Here is a 16601-nt window from a genome sequence, read left to right as displayed (position 1 = left end):
GAACATGGATCCTTTCTGCATGAGCACACAACACCCCTTGTACAGCACCTCCTGTGGGCATGGAGACCATGGAACACCGTGTTCTCCCCTGGTGCCTGCAGTGCAGAAGAGAAGAGCTGCTGCAAATTATTTTTGAATGAAAAATATAGGGAAATCTGCTGTTCAACAACAGCATGTCCATGATAATGACCTCAGAAGGACACAATAACTAATGTATTTTCAATAAGGATAAGTCCAAGATTTAATGGAATAGTTGAGCTGAAAATTCTACAATGTTTGAATCTGGTATTTCTAACTTCACCTTCTTTTTGCCTTACACAGGCTGTGAGATTTATTAAAATTTTATGTAATTACAACTTTGACCCGTAAAATCTGCATGGATGATTTTAAAGTCAAGGATGATACAGCCTTGAGATACAAACTTTAAAGGAGGCTGTGACTTATATCCTCAGTTATAAATCTTCACGGGATTGATACTTGATGGAACAGTGCAGTCTGGCACAGCACGGGGTGAGATTTGTCACTCTTACTCAAATTTAGTGAGTACATTGCATTCTGAGTCTGCTCACTGAAATCAGAGAGAGATGATGAAACATGGTCCTTTCCAAAGAGCATCCCAGAAAGGTGCATAATTAAGTGCTAGAACCCAGTGGAAAATAGATGGGTGTAGGTAACGCTTAAAGGTTGATTTTGTGCCCTGCCAAAAAAATGAATACTTTAAGATAATATGAGGGAAGATTTTCCCATGCTATTATGCATTTAATTTCATTTTTATGGCACAGTTTTTCATACTGTACATGGTAACTGAATGCAGCACCTGGATTAAAAACATTTATGTCTTGTTTCCTATGGAGGGAAATCAATCCTCTCCATTCCTTGATGTATTTCCTATGGAAGAAAATCAATTTAATGTATTTTCTTTTATGCAAGTTGGTTAGTGACTGTAGGAGGGGGGAAATGATAAGCCTTTACGTGAGTGTAATGAAAGAAAGTTCTCTTGGCTGGCAATTAAAATAATTAAATTTAGGATGAACACAATTATGCTTTCAAGAAGGATCCAGAAATGCAGTTTCTATGAGGTTTGAAACTGACTTTGTAGAGAGCCAGGACAGTCATGTGTCAGCCACCAGAATTAATTCAAGGAGACTGCAAGGAAATGAGTTTTAGTGCAAGCCAAATTTGATAGGTACCCAAATGCCAGTTCAGCCTCCTGAGAATGTTCCTTTGGTTCTCACTAAGGGATGAGAATAAAACCAGCCTCACTGAAAAACATCCAGAAGATCTTTCTTTAAACAAAAAAAAAAAAAAAAAAAAAAAGGATGCTCTTGTCCCTGCTGTGTGATTGCCTTGTTTTCTTTTTCCCCAAAGAATTGATGATTGAAAACAGGGAGATAACTCATTGTGGTTCAGTTCAAGGCAAGAAGAGGGGATCATGCAGCAACGAAAAAATGTATTACAAAATAAAAATAGCCTGATCAAAGTTATCTTGATCTCTGATGGAAACAGAAACTCTGCACAGTGCTGAAGGAAATGGAATATGGAAATTCAAGAACCCCAATTTCAGCCTCAGCCTCCCTCTGCCACCCTGTGCTGGTGAATGTCCAGCTCTGGGCATGCACATGAAACCAAGGAGAGAAATGAGGAGCCCCCTGGGGGCACACGTGGCAGGGGAAATGCTCAGAAATAATACTGTTAATGGATAGGAAACTGCAAAGAGAAACCTGTGCCCCTGGGGATTTAATAAACCCATGGCAGAGGCCAAACTGGATTTCCATGAACATCCATTTCTTTCATTAAAAACTGTTCTGAAACACAAACTTTCTGTTGTGAAGCTGCATTTCTTCAGGAGAAGCTTCCCTGGGCAAATTTTAGTATTCTGAAACAAGGAAACAACAAAAATGGGCTTTACTGGCACATTCCTCTAAGGCAAAAGCAGACACACACTCTTTGTCAGTGGTGTTGGTGTCTGACTTTTCAGGCATTCACAGACACATTGCTGCTTTTGCCATTGGTAATTATTCAGTCTTAAACAGCAAACTCTTACTATGTAATGAGGTAATATTCTTTGAAGTAGTTCTCATAAAATGGCACTAAACTTTGCTAGGATTTAATATCTTCTAATTTCTTTGTTGCAAATCTGCTGAGTTTAGGAGTAAACATGTTAAACATTTTTCTCTGCAAATCCACAAATCAAGATGCATTCTGCCTGACAGCCCCTCATTTGTAAAGATGTTGTCAGTCAGATTTTGTCTTCAGCAACATCTTTCTTACAAAGCTGTCATTTTGGGGAGTTTTCAGACAAGAGGAGAAGAGACATTAGAAATCAGAGCTTGGGATCTGCATGTAATATGTGGATGGGGATAAAATGACTGCCAAGGATGCTCTGCACCCATAAATGGGGCATGTTAGCACCTCCTGCTAAGATAGGGCAGTCACAGTTTTCCCTTTGCTTTCTCAGAGCTGCTTTTCTTCCTGCTGCCTCCCACAAGAGCTGGGGTGATGGATCCAGCCTTGGCTGGGCAGGGAGAGGGCAGGAAGGTGCCCAGAGAGGTTTCACTTCAGGACAGCTCACCTTTCTCCAGGAGAAAGCCCCCTGAGGCTCATGCACTGTATCTGCTGCTTGCTGCTGCTCAGGGTGAAGCTTCCATTTCCTCCTCTGCTGTGCTTCCCCAGAGCTGGAGTTGTGTTGGAACCCAGAAACCTGGGAGTTTTGAGCTTTCTGTGCTTTCTGACACTGACACCCAAGGGAACACTGCTTTTGAGTTGAGGCCTTGTAGAAAGCTTTCAAATCTGAGTGATGGAGTTAGAGTCATGGGTGTGTAGCTGGAATAGAAGTGTATGATTTCACATGGTGAAGGGTTTTGAAGACTTTAGAATATAGCAATAAGTATGGGACAAGATGGAGGATTTTAGGTGCTGTCTCCTTTCTATCTTCCTCTTCCTTCTTCTTCATGATTTCAAGTAATAGTTTCTGGTTGGATAGTTAGTGCTGCACTGTGGATCTCAGAAGTTTGGTTATTGGGTCAAAAGTATAAAAAAATATAGGTGTTAATCCTCTATTAGACTATTTAGCTTTAAAAAACCTTGTAACTAGCTATATTCATCTCCATTTCACTGGGTTTTAGCTAGTAGCTAGAAGCATCACAAAACTCTCTGTACTTTAGATAAAATTTAATGAACAACCAAGCACAAACATTAAAAAATTCGTCTCCTTCGTGTTTTTAATCCTAACTCTGAGTGAAGACAGAAGAAAACAAAAACAAGCCACTGACTGAGTAGTTTAGTTACCACCTTTACAGAGCTGTGCTGGCTTTGAGTGCCTGCTGTGTGCAGCTTGCTCTGGGTGTGTTGATGATACACTGCCCTCGTCAGCTGAAATCTAAAATACCAGCGTGACCGAGGTCAGGGAGGCTCAACAGGCTCTGGCTCAGAGTTCACAGGAGAAAATAGCACTTACAGTTCTTTTTCTATGCCTCCAGGCAGTATTTAGCCAGGAAACCTCTGCCTTCTGGGTCCATCCATTCTCTCAGCTGGAAAAAAATGACTGATGTTTATGTTTAAAGAAGCTCTGAACCAGCTTCAGAGCAGAGGTCAGGCAGCTCATGAAGGGCATTTAGCAGATGTGATGTCCTGGGCTGCCCTTTGGTGCTGCTTTGGGAGCATCTGTGGTGCTCCAGCACTGAGAGCCAGGTACAGCCCTGGGAAGGAGGAGTTCTCTTCCCACTGTCAGTTGATGGAGTTAAACTTGGTGACTGCAGTGATGTCTTTCATTCCACCCAACTGAGAGTATGGACAACAGAGAAAGCCCACCTGTGATTTGATTTATGAGACAAAAGGTATTAGAAGAGGCAGTAGAAAAATGAGGCTATTGCATCATTTCCTTTATACTACTTTCCCTCAATGTTTGCATCTTCTGCAGAGCAGCAGGCAGAGTGCAAAGTCCCCCAGAGTTTTTTGGAGAAGAGGAGGAAATGAGGAAATTCTGCAATATCCATGGAGTTAGTGGCAACATTTTACTGGTTTCATTCTGTCTCAAACTGCAGGAATTTTTTTCAGTACTCAGACATTTTATTTAAGTAATTACATTAGAATAGATTTGGCCCTCAGCATTTCCACTCTGAAATCTTAATTTATCTGGGACTAATGTTTTACACGGTGTATAGAATATAATTTCAACTTTTCTCCAACTAAAAGAAAAAAGAGACTGGCATTAAATAAATGTCTTGGGTCATATGGAAATTTTGGCTTATGTCAAGGTTATTGTTTTTCTAGAGTGATAATAGAAATTAAATAACCTGAAGAATTTGTGTTATGAGGAAAACCTCACTCACACCTAAATTATTATTATTAATGACATAATTAAGATCATTGATTTTGCATCCTGTATGGTTTAGCTAATGATTACAGAAAGGCCTTCAAAGATTGTATATTAATGACATCAATTATCACAAATGATAGTCTTTATGAATTATCATGAATATCAAGTGACACTTAGGACATGAATAACAATAGCATGTGGTGTGGGAAATTATGTGAAACAATTAAGGTCATGAAAACTTTGCACAGTACCTCTTTTAAAAAAAGGCTATTCAATTATAATAGTGGTCAATTCTCAGCAGACAAAAAAAATCCTTCATCTGATTTCCTTCTGGGCATTTAGTGATGGAGCTCCCACCTGCTGTGTAACATTTTGCCATGTCATTTCCAATGAAAACAATTTGCACTGGCAACACTAATTGAGTGGAAGCTTTCACACATTTTTGGAGGAATAAATACCCGGAGTTTTGTATGCAACCACATTCTCTGCTATCAAATTCCTCACTTGTAACAGGAAGTTTTGAAAGCCTAATTTTTACTCTTTTTAAAGGAAAAGACAAAACCCAAGGGAATAAAGAATGAGTGATGCTTCACTATGCACCTGTTGTGCTGTGTGATGGGTTTGGTTGTGTTTGTCCCTGTCCCTCTGGCTTTGCCAACCCTGCACACCTTGTGTGTGCAGGAACAACACACTGCACCTCACAGCAGAGTGGCAGGTGTGGGGAGCCACCACCTGCAAGAGGATGCTGCTTCTTTGAGCTGCTCTTGCTGCTGGGCCATGCATGGGAGTGACCAAAATCCCTGAATTATCTTCACTGTGAGCTTTGAACAGATCACAGATATTGGTGTACTTCACTGTTAAAAAAAAAAAAAAAAAAAAAAAAAAAAAGTTAAAACTGAGTCTTTTTTTTTAGCTGAGAAGATGAACTGTAAGAGTTTTGCTTTTAGGAGACTTATAAATGCTTATGAGCCTCATGGATCTGTTTAATGCTCTGTTCCACTGCAGTTTCTCTTTGAAGTGAGAGACTTCTGATAAAAGTGATGTACTCTGTGCTTAGAGCAGGATTTATATTGTGGTGAGATGTGAAAAGCCTTGGCCAAGGATATGGAGCTTGTTGCACAAGTTCCTGTGGACAGGCAGATAAAGGCTCTGTCCTGAGGAACAGCCAGGCTGCACCAAATGTCGTAAACCTTCTGCTTAACTGAAAAAAAACAAATTATAGTTAAGGGCTAGTTCTTCAAAAGAGCTCCTGAAAAATGGAATTCATCTATTCTGATGCCTTTTCTCCATGGCCTAATAAGAATCCCAGCAAATACATCAAACAGGAGGTAAAGGGAGAGAAGGACTGAAACCAAATGAGTGTGAGGAGCACAGGATTCATGCTCCCTCACATATGTGATGTTAGATGATGTGCAGAGGTGCAGATCTGCCCTGCCTTTCTTGGAATCATGTTATTACTAACATTTTCCTGCAGTTTCTTCCTTGGGCTGATCTATTGCCTCCACATAGGCCTATAGGGATGTGAGCCTGGTGAATATTTTACCTGAGTTAAATCTATGGAATTGCATGGGGCAAACTCCTGTGGTGGCTCTGCCATGAGGGTGTTTTTTCACTTCTGCAGACTTGCAAAAGAGTGATTTAAAGTGTTTGCTGACACTCATCACAAAGGCACTGTACCTGCCACTGCTCAGTTTAGAAAAGCACAGAAGTTAAATCACATTTTGGGCTCTAGGAGGTTCCAGTGTGGTTTCAGGAAAGCTGCTTTGCTGCTGGCTGTCTCCTTTGAGGAATGGAGGGCAGTGATGCTTATCAGCTTCACAAAGACTTTGTGATAATTAACATTTGAAGATGAAAAGCTACTTGATTTTGTAACAGGATTTTGGCTCATGTGTCTGCTGATTGGAGACAAGAAGAGCAATAGATGAAACTGCTCAAAGATAAATCCAAATAACTTCAAACTCCACTGAGGTTTAAATAAGCCCACTGTAGCACATTAATTTTTCTTAGAAATATGTAATAACTTAGAGAAAGTATTATAATGGACAAATTTAAATTTTGAGTCTCACCAGCTCAGCTCTGCTTCTTTTCTTGTGCAGTGGTACTGTGAATTTTCTCTTCAGGCTGCCAGCAACTGTGCAGCTTCACATCATGTCTTTCCATTAAACTCTGGTTGAGTTCAGTTTTAAAGCAAAACTCTGAAGTGGGGGGTGTATAAAGGAAATGGACACTTTGAATTTTGTGTTTGAACTCTGGTTATCCTACTTATCTTTTAAATGTTTATTTCAAGCACAAACTCTTTTTTTGTGCCCTGTGGTCCTGTATATCATCTTGGATCCAAATTAATGAAAGTACCAAAGCCATCTGCAGCTCCTTGGCTTTGACATTTTGGCACTTCCTTGTTCCTTATTTGAACTGAGTTTGTGGCTAAAAACTGTAGTGTCATCCACAATGCTGAAAAATAATTTGGTTCAAACAGATTTCAGTCTCTTCAAGGATCAAAAGCGTAATAGATGAAAACACAGTATGTCAGGGGGTTTGAGTGCTGATTTGAGACATGTCAGACCCAAATTTCCTGCTTCTTCCTTGGAGTAAAAATTAAATACTAAAGATACATTGGGCAGAATCCAAAATAAAATAGTCTTCCAACCATGCTGGTAGAAATCTTGTCCTCTCTGATCCCTTGCCCTGAGTTTCTGCTGACAATTATTTAACACATTTCAGAATGCTTTCTTCTGTCTGCATGCAGCTGATGTGAACCAGCCTGCAACAGAAACCTGAGCATTGCCTTGGGATGGCATGAAAGACATGAAGCAATTTAAAGGTATCAATTGCTAGCTGGCTGATTAGATTTACAAGAAATTGTCAAACCTTAAACCCCCCAAAATAATAATTTCTTATGACCTCCCCCACAAAAAGAATTTATTATGCCATTAACTTTTTTTCCTAGCAGGTTTTCCAAAGTGAAATCACCAACTGCTATAACATTTTTTATTACACATTTAAATTCATTTCTCACTCCAGTTAGGGAATATCTCAAAGATGCATTTTAGTGTTCTCTACTGTCATTATTTGCCATTCATAAAGAAAATGTTTGTCACTATTTATTGTATCCATTCTGAATTTGAAACCTGTATCACTTTTCGTTTTCTGTTTTTTTTCTTTCTGGAAGGTCAGAGTTAAATGATATCAATAGAGAGTTTAGTTCTTAGAGGACTGAATGGGAAGGACCAGATGCCTTCTGCAGATGTGTAGCAGCACAGGGGAAGGGGATGCAGGTGAAGGCAAACCAGCAGCAATTCAAGGCATTTGAGTGCTAAGACTACTCAAAAGAAGTATGGATTTACCTTGCTTGAGGCATCCAGGTTAGGAAGGCATTTGCACTGGGATCTCTGCAGTCAGCAGAGAGAGAGGCTTTCAGGAGGAATGATTTTATTCTGTGTATTACATGGGGTCAGCTGCAACTACAATTCTACTAAAGTGCTCTAAAATGCCCCAAGAAAGGCAAACTCTTGGAGCTTTTTAGCACTGCTTTAAGTGTTTTATGCTCTCCTTTCTGAAGCAGCTGAGGGTGCAGGTGCTGCTGCCTAAGCACCCACTTTCAGAACTCCAGAATATAAATTGTCACAGGGGTAAAAATTTTCCTGCATGGGGGAAAATCATTCTGTGAGAAATATCTGGTGTGAAAATAAATTACCTGGCTTGCACATTTACTTTATGTGGATAACTACACAAGGGACTTGGGGAAAGGGATTAAATATTATAGAATGACACCAACTGCTTTTTGACCTCAGATTTAATATATTACATCTAATATATTAATATTTAATATATTCTATTTAACACTCAGTTTTGGTTCAGGGGGCCTCCAAGCTGCTGGAAGCCTGAATTTTAGTAAGGATGTGAAAATTCAGCATCAAAAAGGCAGGCTCTGATACTTGTAAGAGGAGTGTAAAAGTTTTTGACACATAAGTACATAAACAGAGACTGGGTGTTGGTTATATGAATAATGGATATTTCCCAAGTGTTTAGTGCAAGGTTCTCATTTCTTCCAGTATAAGGGGCATCTCTGTGGATAAAAGATCTCAGGTAGTTGCAAACCATCAGTCGTTTGCAAAATTCCTGGAAGATTTCCATGCAGTTGCAAGTAGTAATTGGCATAGGAGAATACAAAATGAATCAATATAAAAACCATCTTCATAGCTCAGGAAATCTAGTCTGGGAGTCAGACTAATCTGAGCTTCAGAAATATTTGAGCAGTGAAGTGCTAGTTGCCTCTCAGTGGATTTGGCAGATGGACATTTGCACTCTGTTATCCAGGCTGCCAAGCCCTCGAAGATTCCCCTGCTGTGTCTGAATTTGCCCTCCCTGGACAATCACCCCAGGCCATCAGGACTTCAAGGAGTGTGGCTGTGGGCAGAGTGGTGGCCACACACTGCTGTGTGCTCAGAGAAGGGGGGACCCAGTTACATGGTACTTTCTATTTCTGCCTGAAAGTTTCAGGTTTTCACTTCAGGCTCACCCCTAGCCCTACAGCACAGGGATATGTGGCTAGTCACACATACAATTATCAGAGCTTTTAAATCTGTTCTTCTGATGCTTTAGTGGGAACTGCAGCTGGAGCTAGGGACTTTTGCAAAGGGGTGAGCATTTCCATCAGCTCATGGTTAGGCTCCAGCACTGCTGAAAAGAGTTTATGGGATTGCCTTTGAAACTTACTGCACAGATGAAACTCAGCCTGTTTCCCCTCTTTCACTCCTGTCAAATACTGACTGACTGTGCTTTCCCTGCAGCTGATTGTCAGGATGAGATATCAAAATAGGAAGAGCACGCTTTCATTATTTATGTGTCAGACACAGGGGTATGTAGCAAAAGAAGATGATAGGCAGTATGAAATCTTTCAAGCAAAATGCTTAGGAAAGCATTAAGGCAACTGAATGTTCCATTGTGGTGCAGCAGCTCTGCTGACACCCACTGCACCCACACTGCAGGCAGGAAGTGTTTGTAAGAGACAGTAACACAAACGTGAGCATGGTGTAGAGGGTTCACACACCTCCTTCATCCATAGTAGATTATCTGTAAGACAAGCAAAACATAGCATTGCTTTGTCTCACTGGTGTGCCCAATCTGGGCCTCTATCATTCCATGGGTGGTAGAGGAGGAAAGGTGGAAATTATGACTTTTATAGGCAATGATCATTTAACACATCTTCATTTTCCTTTATGTAAGTGAAATTCCAGCAAAATGGTGATTTAGGAACCTTATAATAGCCCTTGTTCTGAAAAAAATGACCAAAGCCTCCTTCTGCACAGGTTCATGATGCAACTCTGCCTGCCATTTCAATGTCCTTCTGAGAGGACAAACCCAAATGTCACACAAACTGCACAGTAGGAGACAACTGTAATGTGTTAAATCCTCCAACTGTTCTACTTGCAGGTTTGGTTTCTGCCTTGGTAAACTTTCATTCTCCTGACCAGCAGAAATGGGCTGTGTGGATGGCTGGGATGAGGATGGCACACAGTCCCCTCACTGCATGTGAGCTCACAGGTGTGGCTGGGGATTTTTGAAGGGCCCCTCAGGTGCTGGAAGTGGATCCCAGTTCTGCCTGGACTACAGGTTGTAGTGAGAGCAGCTCTGGAGCCCAAAGTCAGACCTCACTTTTGCACCCATGCCTGGTGGCAGAATATGCTGGGGCAGAACTGATATGCTGGCAGTGTTCAGCCCTTCCCTATAACCATTTTTAAGGTTGCTTTGCTGCCACTTAAAGATGTGGAGTTTTTTTAAGGGGACAGACTCAGACACGCTGCCATGCCTGTGCACTGCAGTGTGGAAGGTAGAGCTGTGTCCCCTCCTCTGACGTGTTCCTCAGGTGGATTTCATAAGCAGATGAATTATGAATGAGTTTCAGTTGTCAAGAAAAGCCCAAGGAAAACATTATATTGAGCATCACTCCACTCGAGGCATACAGAAGTTATTTGAAAATTAATGGAAGATTATTTCCCACTCAGCTCACACAGACATTTGAGTCTGGGAACTGCTAGCTACTGCAATGTTTTACAGGAGAGCATGTGCAGAATGGTTTTAAAAGAACAAATATCCTTCTGGCTTTGTAAAAAAATAATCTTTATGCAGTTGCACAATTAGCAGTTTCAACAGTGAATCTGCAGTTCATCAGTACAAATGTTTAATGTGCAAACATGCAAATACTGTGAATTCATTACAAGCTTATTTAATAACATGATAGCAGCAATGCATATATTCTTTAGTGAGAATAAACACACATTTAATTTTACTCATCATGAGAGCTGGTTTTAATGTTATTCCTTTCCTAAAGATGAAATGTTGACAACACATATTCCTTGCTACAAGAATAAATTAATATTGATTAATGTAAGTGACAATTTAAACTCTATAGTCATGTCATACCACTGAGATTTCCTCTGAATGACTTTAAAACTAAGACAAGCTTCAGTTCACAAATAAATGAGTAATTTTATTTATTTATTTATTTTTGTACCTGCATTTTCAATGTGTGTGCTAAAGATACCATATTGTGATTCTCTCAATTGCTTCTGAGTGTGTGAATGAAGAAGTTCAAAGCATGAAGGAAAAAGTTCCTAATCTATGTAATTTCTTAACATTTTCCTGTTTCTCCACACATATATGAAAGAAAGCAGCTGGCTATGTAATCTTTAAAAAAAATCTTGTAAGGTATAGAGACTGAAAGTGTGGTGTGACCCATTGATGTGTTTGGGGTCTTTTGATTGAGTGCTTTGTGACATCAGGTAATTCTTGAAGGAGAGACAAAAAATGGGACAGTGTTTATTAGCATTTTAAGAACATTTTTATAAATATCGCCATGGGAAAGGAGGTTCTGAATACCTCCAGAAAACAGCACAAAGATTAGAAGGGGTGCTGATGGAAATGTTGCATAATTTCTCCATTTTCAGGGCAAAACTGGCAAGAATGGGAGTATTAGCTGGATAAGAAATCTTAGTGTTGCTGTGTGATTGGCACAGGCAGTATTGTAGTACTCTGTAAATCTATGATGACAATGACTTTCTACTTTTTGGGTTGCATTTCCCAGATCCCAAATCAGCTACTGAGGGTAATCACATGCTAAGTCTGTCTTTATTCAAGATGCTCTTGAGGATGTTTATCTTTGAGGGTTTTCAGCAGCCCCGAGCTGATACTCAAAGACGAGCACGTATTTAAGTGTTTTTCCAAAGCGTGCTGCTCTCCTGAGTTACAGCAGTGCCACGGAAATGTTTCAGAGAAGGAAACAACTCCCTGCTATCTGCTCCTGCTTGATCACAGCCTTTTTCATCTGCAGCTGCCTGTACCTCTCAATGGACTGCTTCAAGTACACCCATGGAATGTCACTTATCTCTGCTGAGGAGCAGAGCACTTGGGCATAGTGGGGAGGGAAGTAATTCTGGAAAGAGGAGGGGAGCTGGAGAGCTGTGCCCAGGAGGATTGTGTGGCTCATGTAACCCAGATCCCTGCTCCTTTGAATCCTCTCCAAGCACTGCAGTGCAAATAACTAATAATAACAGAGCTGTTGCTGGGGGAAAGAATCGTCCTTGTAAGTAAGTTCACATCAGATGGAGTGGGATGCCTGCAAACTTGAATGTTAGACTGGGGGGAACAAAGCAAGAACTGTAAGCTTCTTAGATTAGCAAAGGCAATTTTGTACAAGTTTTCCCAGCTTCCTGTGAGGAGAAATATTTTCAAAATGGGACTGATTGCTAATCTGATTATGCCAGCTCGGAAGTTAAATTGAAACATGAAATAAATGAAGGCTTTTGGAGTTATGAATTAATTAAAAAACTAATTAGGACAGATAAAAGAAATGCAAGTCAGGGGATTGTTTTTCTTATCTTGGAATAAGAGAATTTAAATTGAAACTATGACATTAAACAAAGCCTACAAACAACTGGAAACCATGTTAGAAGAAAGATAAGTCCCAAAAGGGGATTTTTTTTTTGTTTTACATCATGATACAGTTTTCCAAAATGTATTTCTGAAGAGGGAAAAGCAGCTTAGAGGAGGGGATGTCTACAGGCTCAGGGAAAGCTAGAAAAGAAATGCTGAAAGGAGACTGAGTAGATGGGAGAGATACAGGGCTGGTGAGTCTCAGCTTCACTGATGTCTCTTAAAGGAGTGTCCATGGGTGGCTGTGTTGCTGTGCATTGGGATTTTAGGACAGGAAAATCCATGTCTCTGGGCCATCCCTGCCTGCACCAGGCACCAATCCTGCACCATGGGTGGCTGCAGGCCCTTAGAGCACCAAGAAAGAGAGGAGGATGTTTTCTAATCACAAGTATGGAAAAGTTGCATTCAGACATTTTATTTTGGAGCAAATTTTACAGGAATGTGTAATGAGTGCCTCAACCATCTGTCCATAACACCTTTGGTATGAAAATGTTTCTGTGCTGGTTAATATATGCTAACAGTGAATATAAACTGCAATGTATGATGAAATATCTGTATACTGACTGGAGGAGTCAGAGATTACTTTCAGAGATCAGATGAGAAGAAACTCATTGCTCTCAAGCACTGGGAACAGCTGGAGGGAACAGCCTGGACACACTGGCACAGCAGTGAGACCCACAGACACCACATCTTCCCCACTGGGGCTTACACTGAGAGCATCCACAACCAAAATCCAGGGAGGGCTGCTCAGAGGGTGAGCACCACAGGACTGGGGGCCCTGACAGACAGAGGGCTCTGGAGAGCATCCCTGGCATGGTGCAGAGGGACAGCCATGCTGTGCCACCCCAGCCCAAAGGATCCTTTGGGTGCCACTGCCTCGGAAAGTCCACGAGTGCCTCACACACCTCGGGCACACCAAATTTATTCTCCTTCAGACAGCTCACCAAATCCATTACTGCAGCTCCCTTGAAATGCAAAGACTGTCACTGCTATAATACATTTTAAAATCAGAAAGAGCTTTAAGCCCAGATGGTCTTACCAGTAAGAAAGAGTCTCTGCTCAGAAAAGATGGAAGCAGCACAAGTATTAAGGAAGTTAAAGCGATCATTAACATTAATATATTTCTCTCCTCACCTATATGAACATGAGAGAGAGAACCATAGAGGTGATGTATAATATTCATATTTCTTAATGCATTACAGGAAACTGTTCAGACACTGCAGAGGAAAGACAGATAAAAGGACTTGCACAGAGGAGTAAATGTATATGTCCCTGAAATGTGCTGCAGTATTGGGTGATCACTCAGTCTGGAAGACAGAGACTGCATGGCAGCTACCTGGCTCTGACTTATTGAATTCTCTGGCTGGTAGCTTGGATTGTCTATTCCTGTTGAATTATCTATTAGCAAGCAGCTTAAACCAAACACAAAAAAACAGCCAAAAAAAAAAAAAAAACCCAAAAACCAAAAAAAAAAACCCAAAAAAAAACCAAACCAACAAAAACAAACCCAAATAAGAGAGGATAAAAAAAAAGGAATAAAAATAATTTTCTGAAGTAATTACTGTACAAGACCACAATGACGAACCTAAAAACCATAACTTAGAGGGGCACTGGACACTGCTGCCTGGCTATGAAGTGCAGAGCTAATTTAACTCCCTCTCTGACACAAAGGCTGATTTTAACCTTAGTTTAAATCTCTCTGTTACCTTTTAGCTGTGTGGTGTCACAGGGACTCCTGTGATGAAAGCTGGGAATTAATAATGTTTTCCTGGTTGGATGTGAGACAAAGCATGAATGGACTTCTGTGGGCAAAGGAAAAGGGTAAAAGGGGAAAAGGGGAAAAAGGTCTGTCTGAGGAAAACCCAATATACCCCTGAATCGTGGAGAAAACTCCATCTTGCAGAGTTTTTATAAAACAGTTTTGCTACCTTATGAAGCAGCCTACCTCTGCTGTGAGGTATGAGTTTAAAAATAACAGATAAACTTGAAGGAAAAAACAAAAAGAAGAATTACCATAATAAAATATACTGTATGAAGCCTGAAAAACTGAAGCCTGGCTTAACTGACAAAAAGTGTCAATGAAAAATGAATGGGGCTCAATAATGAATCTTCTCACATTTTAATATTTTTGTTCTAGTAATATAGTTCAGAAACTGGAGGCAGTGAAATAGTTTTTTTAAACTCTCAGTTTCTTTGAAGTTTACAGTTCAAAACATATTTTTCCATCATTATAACCTACAGAAAGTGGCACAGCTTCATTTGGTTCTAGGAGTTTAATAAGCACTGGAAGAATTTGGATAGCTCCCAGAGTGATGAGGTATGTGTCATGTCTAAGTGAAGTAAATCCTATGACTCTACAAAGATATTGCAGCAAAATGTGATCAGAAACTCTCTGGCTCAGTAGGAACAGTAATGACAGTCAATGTCAACTGCTCAACAATAAAAGTTCTGTTCAAGTTAAGTTGACTTATGCTTTGTGGAAGAATTCAGACAGTGTGCATATTGATTGGATCAAAGAAAATGGGAAAGAGCAGGATTTGGCTTCTGAGTTTATGCTTTTAGTTCATGCAAATCAGCCTTGTCTGATCATAATCTGCACAGTAAGTTTGCCACTGCTGGAACTTCAAGTTTAAAAGCTTGTAGATGTACCCTACGTGGATTGGTCAGGTTTTCAAAAATCCGACAGCTCCTGAAACTTTCACTAATGCTAATCTGCAAAAGAACTTGCTAAGTTGCAGTCTCTTGGTTTTTTGAAGTTAAAATACTGAAATAGCCAAAGAAATGATAATTCTGTTAAATTCAGAGTGTTTCCACCTTTGGGTGACTTGGACGTGTCTGGAGAAGCTAAATGCATTATTTTTAACAAGTATTAGCAAAAAATATTTAGAATTACTCTTTTCTTTTTGGCCAAAAATGTATCCAGCAAACTTTGGCTTATTGTCTGATAGGAGGGAGATTTTGTAAAAAGTAGTCAACAGAGATACTTGCCACTGGTTTACTGAGGAGATAAAAAAGGAGGTGGGAACTGGTTTTTGAACCACTAGGCTGTCACCTGCCTTGTGCATAGGTTTACACATGGTAAGATGCAAGCCTTGAACACAATTTTGGGAGGGCTGTGCTGCACAGAGGCAGGTCTGCAATTTCAAATTGATTTTTTGGGACTTTAGAATTACCATACAGGAGATTGCCTTTTCCCACCCTCACTTCACAGATCGTCATGCCTTATGTGTGCATATTTAAGTATATAGAAACCCAAACTGTGTTTGAATAAAGTAAGATGTACTAGTAATCAATGCTAAATCTGCTTAGTGTCAAAATAGCCACAGTGATACTAAACTATCAGCAACTTTCTTTCATTAAACTGATTTAGTGCAGTACCAAGGACAGAAACAAGCATTAATTGGATAGCAAACACATTTCAATTATCTATAGTGAATTAGCAAGCAGATAACAGGCACTAGGAGTTACCTTCATTTGTAAGTGGTCCTGCCCCACTCCCTGGCCTTTTAACTGCATCACTCCTGGCTCCTCAGAAATTTTTCAGAAAGAGGTTTCTGATTGCTGTGCAAGGATAAAATACAACAGATATGTACTGATCTGGAATGATTTGTTTGATAAGCCAGATTATCTATCTCTCATAAAACTTAGATAATTCAGCAATCTTTTTCTCAAGTGTAATTCAGCTAATTAGCAAAAGCCAGCCTGGTAATCAATAGAATCACTTGTATTACAGATGGCACTAACAAAATCTGTACTAGTTAATAAAACAAAAGGGTTTGCTTGCTCAGCTTTAGAAGGCAGAATGGCTGTTAGTTGCCAGCTGCTTTATTGAGAGTGCTGCATAATTCTTATGAATAAAATAGGACTCAGTTTAGGAGACTCTTGCCAGGTTCAGGAGTGGTGATAGCAGAGAAACAAATTAGCTTTCACATGTTTTGTGTCTCCAAAGAGAAGAGCATTTTGGAGACTCACTTTTGTTCCTTTCTAACAGCAGCAGAACTCTGTGATTGCCAATGACACAGTCTTTTCTGTGCTTATGTTATGTGTGTTACATCCATTAGCTAGTCTGAGAAAAGATGCCATATAACTGATATTAAAAAGACACCAGCTAGCAGTATTTAACCTGGTATCATCCCCTTTGCAATTTACATTATGTGAGTGAGTAAAGGACCAGGACTTTTTTCTGCCCTCAGTTCCAAAGCAATGACAAATCAATCAGTCCAAGTGTGCTGTCCATGGTCCTTAGCCCAGAATCCTGTCCGTGAAAATCTTTGCTCCACAGTTGTCTTGCAGTGGTGACATCTAAACTGCATGCAGCCTTTCCCCTGGACAGCTACCCAGGATTAATCAG

The 16601-nt window shown here is 40.2% G+C and overlaps 1 protein-coding gene across 2 annotated transcripts in view; it reads left to right on the top strand.

Moving 5' to 3' along the window:
• The first annotated feature begins 491 nt into the window (after positions 1-491).
• The window catches only part of DPP10 (dipeptidyl peptidase like 10), a 445885-nt gene continuing 429775 nt past the window's right edge, over positions 492-16601 (top strand). The window contains exon 1 of one of the 2 annotated variants that reach the window (XM_079310523.1): positions 492-510. The gene's annotated coding sequence lies outside the window, so the exon portion shown is untranslated. The remainder of the gene's footprint in view (positions 511-16601) is intronic. The other variant, XM_079310525.1, reaches the window with a different exon arrangement.

The sequence above is a fragment of the Erithacus rubecula genome, assembly GCF_903797595.1.
Source record: "Erithacus rubecula genome assembly, chromosome: 8".
Classification (NCBI taxonomy): domain Eukaryota; kingdom Metazoa; phylum Chordata; class Aves; order Passeriformes; family Muscicapidae; genus Erithacus; species Erithacus rubecula.
Note: the sequence above shows the minus strand (reverse complement) of the source record. Positions and strands in the feature narration are given on the sequence as shown.